This window comes from Apus apus, chromosome 1 (genome assembly GCF_020740795.1).
Source record: "Apus apus isolate bApuApu2 chromosome 1, bApuApu2.pri.cur, whole genome shotgun sequence".
Classification (NCBI taxonomy): Eukaryota; Metazoa; Chordata; class Aves; order Apodiformes; family Apodidae; genus Apus; species Apus apus.
In genome coordinates, this window is record NC_067282.1 from 43259255 (window position 1) to 43277216 (window position 17962).

Here is a 17962-nt window from a genome sequence, read left to right on the forward strand (position 1 = left end):
TCAGCCAAGATAGGGGTGCAGCTAGATGGCAAAACATGACAGCTTACACCTCGCGGAAGGATGCTAATATATAATTTTGTCTCCTTTAACTAGTGGCAGATAACGCGAGGGAGAAAATGCAGCTGCTTGCAGCGTGCCTAGCAATCTCTCATCATCTCTACATGGTGGTAATTGAGAGAGGGAAACAAAAATACTTAAAATACTTCAAATGGCATCATTGGATAAGGCTTGATATTAAAGCTACGACAGGTGTGGGGCTAACTTGTTCAGCCCTTTTCTTCATGAAGCAAATCCTTGGCCAACTGCTGGAAAACCATTAGTGCTATGGGCTGAAATTCTGTGTTCCTTTTGTTCAGTAGCAATGATTTATAAATTACTGTGGCTTTACACATAAGGCTCCCCATTACAAAATACCACTCCAATCCTTTTTCCATTGTGGCTGACAGAAAAGCTCTTATTGGTTTTAATAGGAACTGTATGAAACCCTGTGATTGTAGTGGGGAGTGAGGAATAATTTCTGCCTCCTACTGATCAACCAATATTCTCTGATTCTCTGATGCATTTTCTTTGTGTTTGGAATAAGGGAACATAGAAGACTTTCTTTTTAAGATAATTTGACTGTAAGACTACTGGCTGAGATTAAGCTGTATGGAGTGTTTTATGGCAGTCTTATTTGATACTGGATAATAGTAGTAATAGGACTTACTTGCATTTGTGCATTCATTAAGTTATTTGAAGAAGGACATAAAATGAGCTACACGTTTATGGCTTTCTTGAGCAAGCATATTAAAAATATTTATCAATAATGTTGAACTTTGAGGAAAAAATCTGTCAGGTGATTTAAGAGAACATTTAAGGTTTTAATTAAGTGTTACTTTATTTCAGCTGTCTGATGTTGTGTAGTCATTCCACAAAGACTTTGAATTCAGCACATAGTTCACCTCCAAGGTCAGTTTGGAAGGGGCTCTAAGGAATCTTATCCAGTTGGATGTTCCTGCTCACTGCAGGGGGTTTGGACTAGATGACTTTTAAATGTCCCTTCCAATCCAAACTACCCCATGATTCTTTGATTGTATGATCAAGCCATGGTCCTCGTGGGAGACTTCAACAACCCTGACATCTGTTGGAAGAACAGCTCTGCTAAACGTAAACAATCCAGGAGGTTCTTGGAGTGCAAGGATGATAACTTTCTTTTCCAAGTAATCGAGGAACCAACAAGGAGAGGTGCTATGCTGGATCTTGTCCTCACCAATGAGGAAGGGCTGGTGAGGGACATTAAGCTCAAGGGCAGCCTAGGTTGTAGTGACCATGAAATGGTGGAGTTCAAGACCCTTAGGGCAACAAGGAGCTCACAGCAGGCTTACTAGCCTTGACTTCAGGAGGGCAGATTTCAGCCTCTTCAGAGATCTGCTCAAGAGAGTGTCTTGGGATAACATCCTGGAGGGTGGAGGGGCCCATGAAAGCTAGCTGATGTTTAAGGATCACCTTCTCCAGGCCCAAGAGCATTGCATCCCAACTAAGAGGAAGTCAAGCAGAAATTCCAAGAGGCCGGCATGCATGAGTAAGCAGCTCCTAGAAAAGCTCGAACTGAAGAAGGAAGCATACAGGGGGTGGAAGCTAGGGCAGGACTTTGTAGAATAGGGATGATGGTTGAACTCAGTGATCCCAAGGGTCTTTTCCAACCTGAATAGTTCTGTGATTCTACGAAATAGAACTTACGGTATCTTTATTTTTCTGAACAAGAGTTGTACAGTCTGTCACAGTATCAGATATCCACGGATAAATTTGCACCAAGGATAATTCAAACAACAAGGATGTCAAACAGAGGGTGAACAAATAAAGAGAAGACCCTGAGAAGAAATGTAAACATGTCCTATGCTTTTCATGCTTGTTTTTCAAGCTGCATTAAAAAGACAATTCAGAGAATCTTGCCCACATGTTACTTAGTGGAGGAAAAAGTAGCAAAATACTGTGAAACATTTTTTGATCTTTCAGAAAGAGCAAGAGAGTAAGAAGTCAAAACTGCTTAATTTTTGCATTTTGAAAGGAGATTGTTGTCACCTGGGCATGGTTCATGGATGCCAATGTCCATTTATCATTAGCAGTAATTGATCTTACATACTACTTTAATCAAAACAGATGGAGACATGTGACTACGTAATATTTAGGAAAGTTTACAGGTATGCATATACAGGCCCATTTTCTAGACAGTCTCCTTAAAATAACTATCTTCCCTTTTCCAGAAACATTGTGTTATATCTCTGAGTAGCCCTTAGGTCACTTCTAACTGTACAGTTTCACATTAGTAATTGGCAAACAGCATTGAAATCCAAATCAAATTAAAACCTCACCAGTTAGTCAGGAACACGAGGCTCCCCAGTTGTTTCGTGGGAAATTAGATGGGAGTAAGTTCTTTAAAAACTCTGCAAAAGAGGAAGCTGTTTCTCCCTATTGCCAACTGAACAATATTGAGCTAAATTGCTTCTGGATGAATGGGTCTGTAACACTCAGAAACATATTTAATCTTGTTTTAAAACCATTAAGTAGGAATTAATTTAACATGCAACTTGACCGTAGTTAATCCAGTGATTAATTACTCAGTTACATTTATTTCATTTTTATATTCTTCTTTCTTCTTCAGTTTTCAGCTATTTCGTATCATCTTCCAGAGATGGGTAACCCATTTTGGACAAAATAGAACTATCAAGTCTAACTTTGCAATTCTCCAAGAAGAACCAGAGTCCTTTGATACTGGGGAAATATTTAGGAAATGTCGTAATTATACACGTTTTTCAGTCTGTGTACACATTGTGGTTGTGATACTTGGACGTTGGTTTAAAAATAACAGTGCTAGATTATGTTCTTGCCAAAAACCCTCATCAGTCCCACTTACTAGTATGGTCTTGATGATCAGGTGGTGAGGTGGATCATGAACTTGTTGAAATGAAGAAGTCAGAGAGTTGTGGTCTGTGACTAGTGGAGTCCCTCAGGGGTGAGTATTGGGACCGGTGCTGTTCAATATTTTCATCAATGACCTGGATGAGGGAACAGAGTGTAACCTCAGCAAGTTTGCTTATGACACTGGACTGGGAGGTGTGACTGACACACCAGAAGGCTGTGCTGCCATTCAGAGAGACCTGGACAGACTGGAGAGTTGGGTGGGGAGAAACTTGTTGAAATTCAAGAGGGGCAAGTGTAGAGCCTTGCATATGGGGAAGAACAACCCCCTTTGTACCAGTACAGGTTGGGGGCTGACCTGCTGGAGAGCAGTGTAGGAGAAAGGGACCTGGGGGTCATGGTGGTCAAAACAATGACCATGAGCCAGCAATGTGCCCTTGTAGCCAAGAAGGCCAATGGCATCCTGGGGTGGATTAGAGAGGGTGTGGTTAGTAGGTCAAGAGAGGTTCTCCTCCCCCTCTATTCTGCCTTCGTGAGGCCACATCTGGAATATTGTGTCCAGTCCTGGGCCCCTCGGTTCAAGAAGGACAGGGAACTGCTTGAAAGAGTCCAGCTCAGAGACACAAAGATGATTAAGGGAGTGGAACATCTCCCTGATGAGGAAAGGCTGAGGGAGCTGGGTCTCTTTAGCTTGGAGGAGACTGAGGGGCGACCTCATCAATGTTTACAAACATGTAAAGGGCGAGTGTCAGGAGGACAGAGCCAGGCTTTTTTCAGTGATGTCTGTTGATAGGACAAGGGGCAATGGGTACAAACTGGAACAGAAGAGGTTCTACACAAACATCAGAAAAAACTTCTTTCCTGTGAGAGTGACAGAGCCCTGGAACAGGCTGCCCAGAGAGGTTGTGGAGTCTCCTTTGCTGGAGACATTCAAAACCCGACGCGTTCCTGTGTGATGTGGTCTAGGTGACCCTGCTCTGGCAGGGAGGTTGGACTAGATGATCTTTCAGGGTCCCTTCCAACCCCTAAGATTCTGTGAATCTGTGATTCTGCGATCTCTAGAGGTCCCTTCCAACTCTGACAATTCCATTATTCTTACCAGTGTCTCATCAGAGAGGTGGGCTCAGGAATACCAATGGAACACAGCCTGGAGGCCTTGGCTCTCACTCTCTGTTGTCTTCAAGATTAAGAAAGACAAAAGTCCTGAGTGTGTCAAGTCAGCCTCTGGATCCTTCTGTGGTTTCTTCTGGAATTAACAATGCTACAGTTAATTAAAGAGCATCGATAGTCCATTCTCCAGAATGTTGCTTTTTAGTGAAATATCCTTCAGGAACTTTGTGCTGAATAAGCTAGTTACATGGTAAGGGTCTGTTTGTAAGAATAATTTAGTGAAGATGTTATTTTTTGACTCAGAAGAAGGAAGTGCAAAAAGACATGTTATCAGCTAAATGACATGTATTTCAGAAAAAAATGACAGATCATTTAATGTCAGTCAAAGCAGCTCTCAAACCCCAGCTAATGAAATCCATCTTTTTAAGACACAGCTCTCTGCAACCTCTTTTGTAAGCAAAATAGAATTTCATTATGTGTGTGAAATTTTTTAATGCCACCACACAGGGTACAAAATAAAAATAATATAAAGCAAACCTCAAGATGGACCTCATTTTTCAAAACAGTTACTGGGTGTTATGGTTTGAGGGAGCCCAAGTCAATTTCATGGCACCAGTGCAAGGACTGACAGGGTGTTTAGGATCCTGAGGGATGTGGGGGGTAAAAGAGAGAAGAGCCTTGGATCCCTTTCCTGGTTCAGCTCTGGCCCAAGAGACCTTTGGACAAGTATATCTGCAATCATTGAGACTGGGATTTTTTGTATATATTTGTGCATTTGCTCCTCAATCCATGTGTTACAATCCCTTCCCTGTTCCAGTAAACCTGTTCTAGTTTTAACTTCCAACCTTTAAGTTTCTCTTCCTCATTCCCCTTTTATCTTCCCCTGGGAAGGTGAAAGGTATTAATAAGATCAGTTCTGTTCTCTGGGTTTTGGTTCTCCCTGACCACTGAACCAAGACACTGGGTTAAGCATCACTGTTGGTGAAACTACCTTTTAAAAGTGACGGAAAATTCTAAAGCCTTACTGCTTAGAAAAGTAAATGTAAGCCTACAAGGATCACCGAGAAACATAATCATTATATGGGTTTTTTTGGAGAATTTTTGAGATTTTAGGGAAGATATTCAGGTCTTGGAGATGTTCTTGCTTCATCTTCATCTCACATCTTCCGTTTCCTATGTCCTCGTTTTTTTATTTTGTAAATAAATACATAAATGAAACAGAGGGACTGAAGCCCCACTTCTGTCTCTAGGCTAGGCATCAAAATCATACTTTGATAATGCTCTTAGGGGATGCTGGATTATTTTAAACACAATGGAATAGGTTGAAAAAACTCCTACTGACTAGTGCAATATCAGCCACATAGGATGTTGAAAAGCCAAGTCCAACTATGTGTTTGAATCAAAATTTATTTCTGTTAAATATCCAGCATCCAATGGAGTCAACTTCAGTTTGGTGGAGGGTCAGTGTATCTCAGAAAGGTACATGGGCTTAAATTTTCTGTTGTAATAGACAGAAGTGAACTTAGTTTCTTTTGAGTCTTTTATTCGTTTTCACATTATTCATACTCACCTCTTGAATAAAAGAAGACTAGTATATTATCTGATTTTAGTAAAATCATGGTGCTAAATAGAAATACACTTCTACTTTTCCAATGAGGGCTGATTTGTAAAAGACGTATTTTCCAGACTGGCACATATATTTTGGTGGATTTAATACTGGAGCTTCTGTGTAGCTGTAATTAGAATTACTGTGGAAGTCTAATGCATAACTCTAGCCACTACTATTGAAATGGTTGTAAGTTATGAAACTATGTACAGTGTTACTGCTAACATTCCAGGCATGCATTTAAGTCTTCTGCTTTGCTGAATATGGATGTATCACCAGAAGTTAATGTACCCAGTTTAAAAACTTGACCTTAAGTGTTCAACATTAATTTTAAAAATCTCTTTATTCATAGATTAAGTATGAAAATAATGTAAAATGAAGTAATTACACATTATGAATTATTAAATATGGAGCTCTAGTTCTCTGTAATAGGTAAAGAATAAGGGGAGATTTATTTACATGCTTATGCTTTTATAAATCTAAAAAATATTACTTTGCTGCTAATTTCTTACATATTTCTACCTAGATAATTTTGATCAAGATACGATTTAAGTACTGCTGAAAATTTGGACATGTTGACCCCAGGTAAGTAATACTTTCATTTTCTTACTTTGAAATGTTAACATCTGAAGCATAATATATTTGTAAAAGTCTGCTCAGGCAGTTGAGATTTTATATGGTATTTATTTTTGGTGTAGAATCTGATTTAACTTTAGCAGAGTGAAAGCATGAATTTATGCATTATGAATATGTGTGTGACAGTTTAGGCAAGAGTTTTCTTGAAACATTCAGTTAATGAGCAGAGTTTGTTTCGACATAGCTCAGGTTAAATCCCCTTTCTTAAAATTAAGGTTGTGAATCTACAAATAAGATGACTTTGTAAAAAGCTCATAATCACATTGCTTTGCAGCTAAACAAATTCTGTTTGTCAGGTGACAGTAGGTGGCATTATCACACATATCCTCCAAGTAAATCCTCAGAGTTGGGAGAAGACATTGTCCTGCGAGTTTTACGTTTAGGTCCAGCTCAGACCATAGCTTTTGGAAAGAGGCTTTGCAAGAAGAACAGTTTCCTCCCATATTTAAATTCTGAATAAATACTCAAGCCTAAAGATTTTCTGCATACCAGGCATTATGTGATGATATTATTCCTGGGAAGGAGACTGGCTTCTTGTTGTTTGCATTTTACTGCTGCTATGATGTGTGTGTGTGTGTTAACAAAATCAGCCAAGTTTAAAGTCTGTTCACACAATGTCCTTGATTTCTCTTCTACTGAAAAATTCACGTAGAAGTTCCTGGAATTCTACCACTGAGCAATGAGGCAGAACCACCATACGAAGGAACTACTGCTGCTGAGAGCAGACTATGCAGCATACAGGGAAAGCTAATCCAATTAAACTCGTACCATCCAAGTCAGTTGTAATAGGCTAAGTATGTGATTGATTATACCTCTCTAAGAGAATTCTTCAGACTTATCTGGAAGCATCTGTTTAACACCACTTTATTTTTCCAGCTAGCTAAAAGAAAAAAGTATTCTCCACTGTTTGTCCTTTGGTGTTTCCATAAGCATTAAAATGTCTTTGTAGGAAAAACAGTGGAGAATTTGTAGACTGCTTTGGAAAAATATTTTGAGAAGTTATTGTCACAGCTGCAAATTCTGTCAGTGTGCAACTTACAAACTGCAACCCATAGCAACCTAATGTATATCTGCAGCCTACACAAACATGGTTATTGAGGAGCTTCCACTCAAAGCAAGAAAAGTTGGTGGGGATTAAAAATATGTAGAATATATAGAAGCTGATTAAACAGTTATTCATGAGAATGGACTAAATATGTAGCCAGCTATTTCCTTATAAAACCCAAGTGGAAATATTTATCTACTGGAAAAATCATTACCTCCAAGCACATGCTGGAGCAAAGATGTTTCTATAACAGTAATTTTAAGAAACTTCTTACTAGTATTCCAAAATATGGCAGACTAAGTGTGTTCAGGATCAATTCCTATGAATACTTAGGAAGGTGGGAGTATTTTCAGTGCCCTGCACTTCCCATTATTAACTGGGAACTGAGTAAGGAATGTAGATCTGACCACCACCACTGTTAATTACCAGTTGCTGCCGTTTACCTTGAGCTCTATAGATAGGCACCAACAGTTTGCCCATCAGAAGTATGAGTCCTGGACTTTCTGTCAATGTGACATTTGCAACCAAATAAAGGCAGATTTCTGACCCTGAGCATAAATGGCATAGCACAACCACTGTATAAACTGCCTCCACCCCCAAAAAGGAGCTTTCTCCATACTTTTATTGGCACCATTCCTGGGTTATTCTCTCCCTCAGACCACTACCAGACATTTCCTAGCTGGCACAAACCATTCTGAACTTGCTGAAAACTGAACAATAAAGAAAAATGTGTGTCAGGACTCAAATCTATCCTTATTCTGTTTAGTTTACTGGTGTAGACATATACATTGAGCTGGTTTGGAGGAAGGAGTCCTCGACATCCCTGATTCTGACCTTGTATATATAATTTTCAAAAAATCCATTGAAGTTGCAAAGAAATCTTTAGAGTGGCACAAACTCAATAGAGTTCAGAACTCAGCTCACAGTGCTGGTTTCAAAGGCTTAGTCTGAGACACCTAGTGGACCTCTAGATGTAAGCTAGAGATCCAAGCAGCTCCACAGTGGCAGCTGAGGAATAAGGAGGATTTTATTTAAGTCCAATTCATCTAATGTTAAGGTAGCTAGAGAAAAGGGCCACATGAATTGCACACTAGATGAGCCCACTTCTCCCTGCTGTATGTACAGCAAATCAAGGCAAGCAAATTTAACATATCCTCCATTAAGTTAATTTCACCGTGACAATTCCTCTGTGGATTTAGCCTAAAGTCATTAAAGTAACAGAATTCTTTTCTTATGACTTAGTATCTGCTCTAAGGTAGAAAATAGTTCTGAACTTCATCTGCTGATTCTTGAAGCTATCATCTAGCTACCAAACTCTAAATTGCCAGCTGTTGTTATTGACTGTTATGTTGTACACAAGCATTTTTTTGCTTGCTTGTTTGTTTGTTTTCATGAACAATTTTTGACACATTTAATTTTCACTCTCTAAACACTTCTGACTATCTAGGAAAGAGAAACACATTTAGAAAATATCTCTGAAATCAGTAGGTGCCTTCCCCTGGCCATGCAAAATTATAACTCAAATTAAAAAAAAAAAAAGGAAGGGCAAAGTACTTTCAGAATATCAACATGGTAATAGAAACGTAATAAAATAAAAAAATCTTAACAAATAACAAGCAAGGAATAACAATCTTGAAATAAATGAGATATGTAATCTGAAAGGACTATATGGCCTGCCTGCACTTACAGCTCACTTTTCTCTTATGATCTGTGAGGAAAATCAATTGTAAATTCTTAAACTTCATTGTTTTGAAATCTTGATATAGCTGCATTACGCATGAACAAAAGAAAAGTCTTGTTCTTGGTAAATGGACTTTGGTGTCTGTCCAAGGCAAGGCTTACAGCCATATTGGCAAAAGAGGTTTTTTGGTCACTATAAAGATGATCACTTAGAGACTAAGGTCACTATAAGTCTTCATGAGAAATAAGGGAAGAAGAGGTCAGAAGAAAGACTATGGGCATGAATCTGTACCAGAAAGTTTTTTGAACATGCATAATGACACGAAGCATGGACTGCGTAATAAGTAGATAGATACTCACATTCACCCTGTCTGCATATTAATGGAGGGGAAAAAAAAAAAATAGTACTTTAAAGTATTCTGTATCCAAAAAACTAATCTCAGAATAACAAGCACTGAAAGGAATTTAGATAACACAAGCATGAGACTCTATTTAGTGTTAGTGATGGCCCTCTACATCCCATTTGGATACCATCCTAGTTTTTGTCTATCCTTAGCAAATACTAATTTTGTGACACTTTAGAAGGGGACTGATAAAGTCATAGTAACAAAAGTTGCTGCTATCTAGGAAAACTGTATCAGTGATTTACTGGTTTTTCTTTTATAGAGACAGTGAAACTGAAGGACTATTGGTGAATATGCACTATATTTACTTGAAAAATATTTATAATCCATTAGTTGAGGCTTACTGCTAGAAAGACCATTTCCTGACAAAGTCTCATTGTAGATCTGTCAGAATAATGATTAGAACTCAAAAACTGAAGGCGTTTACTTGCTTTGGTAGCTGAGTTCCAGGGAACAGTGAGTTCTAATCAGTAATGGGAAAGCAATAAATTCCCAAAGCTTTACATTTAATGCTCTGGTTTCAAGATAAAGAGACCACATTTGACAGAAGTATTTTGCTAACATGTCTTTAGGAAGCAGTATATAGAATCATAGAATCATAGAATCATAGGGGTTGGAAGGGACCTCGAAAGATCATCTAGTCCAACCCCGCCGCCAGAGCAGGGTCACCTAGAGTGCCTCACACAGGAAGGCGTCCAGGTGGGTTTTGAATATCTCCAGTGAAGGAGACTCCACAACCTCTCTGGGCAGCCTGTTCCAGTGCTCTGTCACTCTCACAGTAAAAAAAAAATTTCTGATATTGACCATAAACCTCCTATGCTCCAATTTGTATCCATTACTCCTTGTCCTATCACTGGTCATCACTGAAAAAAGCTTAACTCCATCTTCTTGACACTCACCCTTTACGTATTTGTAAACATTGATGAGGTCACCCCTCAGTCTCCTTTTCTCCAAACTAAAGAGACCCAGCTCCCTCAGCCTTTCCTCATCAGGGAGATGTTCCACTCCCTTCATCATCTTTGTGGCTCTGCGCTGGACTCTTTCAAGCACTTCCCTGTCCTTCTTGAACTGAGGGGCCCAGAACTGGACACAATACTCCAGATGCGGCCTCACCAATGCAGAATAGAGGGGGAGGAGAACCTCTCTTGACCTACTAACCACACCCTTTCTAATACACCCCAGGATGCCATTGGCCTTCTTAGCCACAAGGGCACATTGCTGGCTCATGGTCATCCTCCTGTCTACCAGGACCCCCAGATCCCTTTCACCTACACTGCTCTCCAGCAGGTCAGCCCCCAACCTGTACTGGTGCATGACATTTTTCTTCCCCAAATGCAAAACTCTACACTTGCCCTTGTTAAACTTCATCAGGTTTTTCCCTGCCCAAGTCTCCAGCCTGTCTAAGTCTCTCTGAATGGCAGCACAGCCTTCTGGTGTGTCAGCCACTCCTCCCAGCTTGGTGTCATCAGCAAACTTGCTGAGGGTACATTCTGTACCCTCATCCAGGTCGTTGATGAAGATGTTGAACAACACGGGTCCCAGTACCGACCCCTGAGGGACTCCACTAGTCACAGGCCTCCAACTAGATTTTGCCCCATTGACTACAACTCTCTGACTTCTTCCTTTCAACCAGTTCTTGATCCACCTCACTGCCTGATCATCAAACCCATACTTGATCAACTTATCTACAAGGATGCTGTGGGAGACGGTGTCAAATGCTTTACTGAAATCAAGATAGACCACATCCACCGCTCTACCATCATCTATCCACCTAGTAATTTCCTCATAGAAGGCTATGAGGTTAGTCAAACATGACTTACCCTTGGTAAAACCATGTTGACTGCTCTTGATGACCCCCATCTCCTTGATATGTCTATGATACTTTGAAATAACAGTGTGCAGGCTTTTCAGGGCCAAATAAGAGGTTTTACATCACACATTTTCTAGCAGGAAAGTCCAGGACAGTATGAGAAGGATGTTTGTTGTGTGGGTGCCACCAAGAAGCTCTGGGAAGAACTGGTCCTAACAAGGTGGGAGAGCAACAAGTGGTGATGAAAGGTCTAGGGATCTGGATCACTCCCTGGCACACACTAGCAGTGTAGTGTCATTTGGAGCCTACTGTGGCTGGAGTAACAGAAGCAAAATGCAGTCAGACTGTCAGACAGGAAGACTTCCACCTTTTTCTGCAGTTATTTGGTGGGTAGGCACCCACCAAAAAAAGCAGATATGAAGCTTCAGCTCCCTGCTCAGCATGAAGAGGTTTTTGAATCCACATCATCTGTGTGCTGGGGGGGTATAGTCAGCTCTCCAAAGGCTGCCATGTAGCTGGTAAAAGTGATGCAGCTGTGCATGGGATGTGCAGGAGAGAAAGCAAGAGGGTGTGAGGGCTGCACAGCTGGATGGAGGCAGTCAGCTGGTAGGCACTGGAATGACTAACTTAGCCCTTCAGCTAGGATTGTTTGTACCTTCTTGATTAAGTGAATTGGAAGTGGGGAAAAAGGCACCTTTCAGCATCTTGGTGTTACTTCCAGATTTGATGGTGGGTGTGGGGAAGGGTTTTGAAGCGTCTTAGATTGTGCTGTCTTCCAGTTGGCAAGATCTTGGCTTTCAGGATGTCTTGGTCAACAATAGGAGAGGTATCTATTAAACAGTTCAGATCTGTTGCAAATACACAGTCCAATTCATATAATAAAAAAGAGTTTCTGGATGTAAACCTTTTTCAAACAAAAGAGCTCATCTTAATTTGTGCCAGATTTCAATGCCTTTAGTGGTTTTTCATAATGGACAAAACTCATTGAATGAAATGTCACTCTACAAAGGATGATAGCAAAGAAAACAACAACAAGCCACAGAAAACAAACAACAAAAAGCAACAAAAAAACAAAGCAAACAAACCCACCAGCTTTCTCAGAACTTGGCTTCTGGAGTGGGTTTTCACTCAACGTGGCACCAGAAGACTCATAACAAACCTGGTCATCTGCATCCCTGGCATGATGCTGCTTGCTAGTAACAGCCTCTTCTGACAGATGAATCTTACTGTTTTCTCTAGTCTCTGCTAAGGGATTACTAAACCTTGTGGGGATTTCCCTAGGTTTCCCTTGTTCTTCCCCTAGTGTATTTTCCTCCTGTTGCAAAACTGTGACTACCAGATCCAATGAGAACCCTTGTGCCTTCTGTGTTGATGATCTCTCATCCTGTATATAGTCCTGATATATGTATTTGCTACAAAGAAGGGAAGGATAATCTCATGGAAAGTTGCTGGAGAATGATCTCACAGGAAGTTAAGAAGGATTGATGTTATCTTACTGAAATAAAACTAGCTTCATGTATAGAAGGATATATTTTGCCTAAATAGTTAATAGGTAAAATTAAATACTATGTAATACATTTAACTGAGACTCTGTTAATATATTTGAAAATAATAGCACTGAACTACTATGTTTAACTATGTAATGTGAGCTAGAACCATAAACCAAAGTTCTAAAATCAGTCTTTTTGTCTAAAACCTGTTTTTCATGAGATACTCTTTTGGAGTCATTACCCTTTATCATGTCTAAATGTACACTGGTAAGGATTTTAATCCACAGCTTACTCCACAATAGCTCCAAAACAGGTACTTGGTTATTCAGAAAACTTTAATCACTAGAGCTGTGCTGTATCTAAAAAATAATCCTGTAGAATGCTTTCTTGCAAGCATACTTTGCTGCATGCTAAAATCCTCACCAAAAATACTCCAAACCAACCTGTTTACTATTTGTTCTGCTACAGTTTTAAATAATTAGGGGATCAACTAATTAAAAGATCAAAAGCGCTAAATAGTAGGTCAATTACGATTTTCCTTTTAAAACAGTTTATACACTTCTATTTTTAAACATAAAATTGCTGTTCCTATTGAAGCAGTCTTTGGGCTTCAAAAGAACAGATACGTCTGAAGCCAAAGTTAACTTTTTTTTTCTTTCTTCATTTTTGCCATGCATAATTCTTAAATTAACATCAGGCTCCATGCTGTAGAAAATTAGAAGCCTGTGTCTGTAAGGAACATGCAGTTGCTGCATATTTGAAAGGAAAACTCTGAATCTTGCTTGATAAATCCCTGATAGTGCAAAACGATTGAAGAACACACAAGCCTATAAAGGATCAAAAGTGTTTAAAAGTAATTTCTGATGTGCAGGGACACATTCCTAATGCTGGTTCTCCTTACCAAAAAAGATTCTTATTGACATGGCAAAATTAGGTTATAAATTTTCACACCATCAAGGAATGTCACCATTTACACCCAGCCATCATCATGCTGTTCCCAGCTACATTTCCCCAGCTGCAAACATCCTCTTCTCCTTCCTGACAGCATAGATCTCACCTCCCCCAGACCCCATTTTCAACAACCCACATCCCTCCCCGAGTTGCCCAACTCCCACAGATTAAGAAACCAAATTCTTCTCACCTCCTGCACAGCCCACAACAGAAAATATTCTCTCCCACTCTCCCGTTTCACCTTCTGCTTCCCTTGCCATGGCTGGCTCTGAATGTGGGAATGTAAACGCTGACAGTGGTTGGACTTCTGCATTCTTGCAGGATTTAAGTGGTATGTGGTACCACAGGTGAGGCTGTGAGCTTTAGCCTTGGACAAGTTTGTCCTCAAGAATTTGCTGCACTGATGAAGGAAGAGCTCCATGGTTCTTACTACAGCTGGGACATGGCTGTCTGGGACAAACTGCCCCAGTATCTTGGACATCAGTCCTGTTACTTGGTCAATGGGCAGGATTTGCACCTCTCCTAGATGTAGTTGGTACATTCTTGTCCTATAAAATCATGTTCATTGCAACATTTGCTACTCATCCTGTGGCTTTTTATAACAATTTTGACTTTTGTGTAGTTTTGAATCCTTTCTAAATACTTTGTGCCATTTACCAAACTAGCAAAAAGATACTTTATTTCATTCATATTCCCTATGTAATTAGTTTTTCCTTTCAGCATCTTTCTGCTCTGTCTGTTTCTCTTTGTTCTGGATACAGTTACAGATACTGAGAGAATGAACTAGGAAATTAGCACTCTGGGGATAAGTAAATAATGTTTTTCTGTTACATTTCTTCTTTCAATCCCTTCTTAGAATTTTTTTCAGGGAAATCTGTATTGCACATGGAACTTACTACACTTTGTTTCATTGTCCCTAACAGAAAGAAATGTTAAAAAGTACAAGATTTTAAATATCATAACTTAAATGCTACATTTTTTTACCGAGGCTATTGCTTTATGGAAAAACTAGTAAAAAAATGCCCCTCTAGTAGGATTTTTTCCTTCTGTTGAAATGCTGTGGTGGTGATGTTGCCTACAAATACCATTCCATGAAGTCATCAACAAATTAATGCCTAGATCCAGCAAAGCATATGATTGTACAGTTATACTTTCTTGAAGCCATATATTAAAAAATACCACAAATGTTTTCTAAAGGCTGCAATGACATTTCTATAAAACATCTCTTATTTGAGCTTGGTTAGGTCTTGGGGTTTTATTTGAGAATGTCAAAGATGATTCTGATACCTTTGGATTGTCACTAAAAACAAAGGTGCTACATCCATAGTAGTAAACTGGATGTTGCCAAGGAGCACTGCTGATCACTGGATTATGCCACATACAGTACTCAATTGGTGTGGTTTAGACCTGGGCCAACCAGTATTCTCCCAAACAACTCCCAGGCATAACTTTGAACAGATGAACTATTGCATTATTTTCCATTAATTTTTAATGTGATTCATTTCAGAATGTAAATGTGTTTGTTGTTGTGAATATGAGCTTATCCATATTGCTGCATTCAATGGCAGCAAATTATCCCCAAACTGTTTAATATATAGCATGAAAGACTTAGCCTTGTCTTGAGAAGTGTTTGGATCTAAGTGTTATTTTCAGAGATGGAAATAAAATCCAGCCAACTTAATTCTACCAGTGATGAGCAATATTTTTTCCTGTAATCTAAAGTCGCATAATCAGTCTCTGAATACTTCCTCAAATTTCACATGGTTATTACCCAATCACAAATTCAGCCCTACTTGCAGACATTTTTTAATAAATGTTTTTATTTTTGTTGTGTTTTTTCCACCCAGAAATATACCAGCAAAAAAAACACTTGTATGTATGCATATTTGTATATATCTATATATTATTTTTTCTGCTTGCTTATTCTTTGCAAAATTACAGATCACATTGATCCTTCTTTTAGAGGCACAGTGCATAAAAAATGTCTTTAACTATGTGCATTAGGACCTTGCATTTCTTGCAAGACTTTCAGTATTATCAAGAGCTTCTGGACAGACATCAGCCATGAAGATATTCCCACACTAAGCCAAGCTGCAGAAACGCTTTACCAAGATCCACGTGGATAGCACATCAACAGGTTGTTCACTATCCCCTCTGCCAGCCCAGCTGGAAGCATTGCTACATGTGAGCAGTGAAAGGTAGGCAGTTAAGAAGCATGGGGAAGCAGCAGCAGCAAGGAGACCACACATTTCACCAGCTATTGCCAATTAAGTTTACTGTGAACAAATACCACACCTCCTTTTATTTCACCACTGTGTCCCATCTGCCATCCTCCTGTCCCTCTGTATTTTCCTCCTGTCAGGGCCAGTGCTTATTTCCTACTAGCTGTTCTCTCTCTCTTTGACAAGGACTTTCTTATGAGTTACTCTGGTTGCTATTTCATTGCTCCTGCCCTCCTACCTTTTTTTTATCTAGACTGAAATCCTATTCAGGTTCCCCATCTTCTCCTCTCCCCTTTGATAGGATCATTGGCCATGGGCTCTGTCTTTCTTCTTGTTCCATTAAGACTAGACCAGACCAGTTTGCCAGCTCAGCCCCTCAGTACCAAGTGTCTTATTTGCTGGGTCATCTTGGTCCGATTTTTTCCTCTCCAGTAGCAGCATTCCTTACTCCCTTCTCAGACCTGAGGCCATGAGTAGTGCCTTGTCCCATTCCCTGTTTCTCCTATGCTGCATTTATCCACTCCTTTCCACCCCAGGAGAAACTCCAGTCTCTCCTTCCCCAGGTCATATCCTCTTCCTATTCCATAACAGAATAATTTGTCTACAAAATACATTATCAATCCATTCTGTTCTATCAAGAGGGTGCCAGGAGCTATTTTGTATTTCAGGATGGCCTTATCAAGTGTGAAATGACAGCTACAAATAGTCACAAAAGGGCTTGAACATGGCCTTGTGCTAAACAGATGGCAAGGAATGTTCTCACACACACCCTTTTCCATCTTTCTTTTTAAATGCCCGCAGTCAATAGTTTTTGACTGTTAAATTATTAGAATAGTCCATAGAAATCTGGATGTGATTGATTGTCATCTTTGAAATTACTACTTCATGAGTAAAAAAGTAGACAAATTGACAGATTTATTATTTTTTTACTGAGAACTCCCAAAGTGATGCTAGTAGTTGGAGCTAATATGGCCCGATGTTTGTAACTGAAAAAAGTTCAACTATTCACGACAGAAAAGTGGTTTCAGAATTTGCTGAACCATATACTATCCAAGACAATAGTGTTTTTGTAAAAAAAGGCAAAATACGTCACGAAAAAAAATATTACCGAGAAGAGAGACTCCAATTCCTCTCTTAGAGCATTGCTATATGCTTTCTGTAATTTTTATTACCAGTGATATTTTGATAATGACCATAAAATCTGCTGCACTCACTTAATCCTCCCATTATGTGTAAAAGAGCAATACTACATGGTTTAGGTTAATTAGAGCATAATTCCCCAAGCAACATACATATGTGCTGGCACCAAAATAAAAACTTTAAGCTGGTTGGCTGGTTTTAAAGCTGCTTTATCATTTACCATCTGTCAAAAACCAAACCCGTAGACTATTCTGTTGCCTTCTGACCTCTTGCAGATATAACACACTCTAGAGGAGCACATGGTTGTAACAGGAAGACCTGAATTTTCACTCAGTCTTCTGGTTTTGTACTATGCTCAGTCTTGCCTGTGTGGTAGTGAGCACCATGACATGACATTTGGTCATGAGATTTCAAAATTGGACATGTTTAATAGTATTCTATAATTTCCATGCCTCTGTGATAAACAGCCAGCAATCTGTGCTCTATTCAGTAACACCGTGTTTCCTTCAGTATAAGCCCTCTCACAGGATCCTGCATGAGCAGGGAGTATTTAATACTTAGGCAAAGTGCCTGCAATAAAACTATTTCGAGCTCTCTTGTAGATGATCTGCCCTTTAGATTAGCTCAGGTTCACACAGCTGCACAGCGAATAGAAATATTTCACAGCTCAGTAAATGGGGCAGCTGGTATTTTGATTCATCTCAGAGCAATTTCACTGGGAATCAATAAAGTATGGTGCTCATTTTGAACAAAAGAGCACGTTTGATGGGCTATCATCATTGTCATTGTGGTCAGCTTCTAGCAGCCTAAAGATGAATGAATGTGTCTCTCAGAGTCTTACCTTTTCTCATCTTAATGTACACATTGGCATTTTACTTCCCGATCAGTTATTAGCTCACAAGCATTTGTAACAAAACAAGCATATAAACAAACAAAAACAGAAAAGGGAAAGAAGATAAAAGATAAAAAG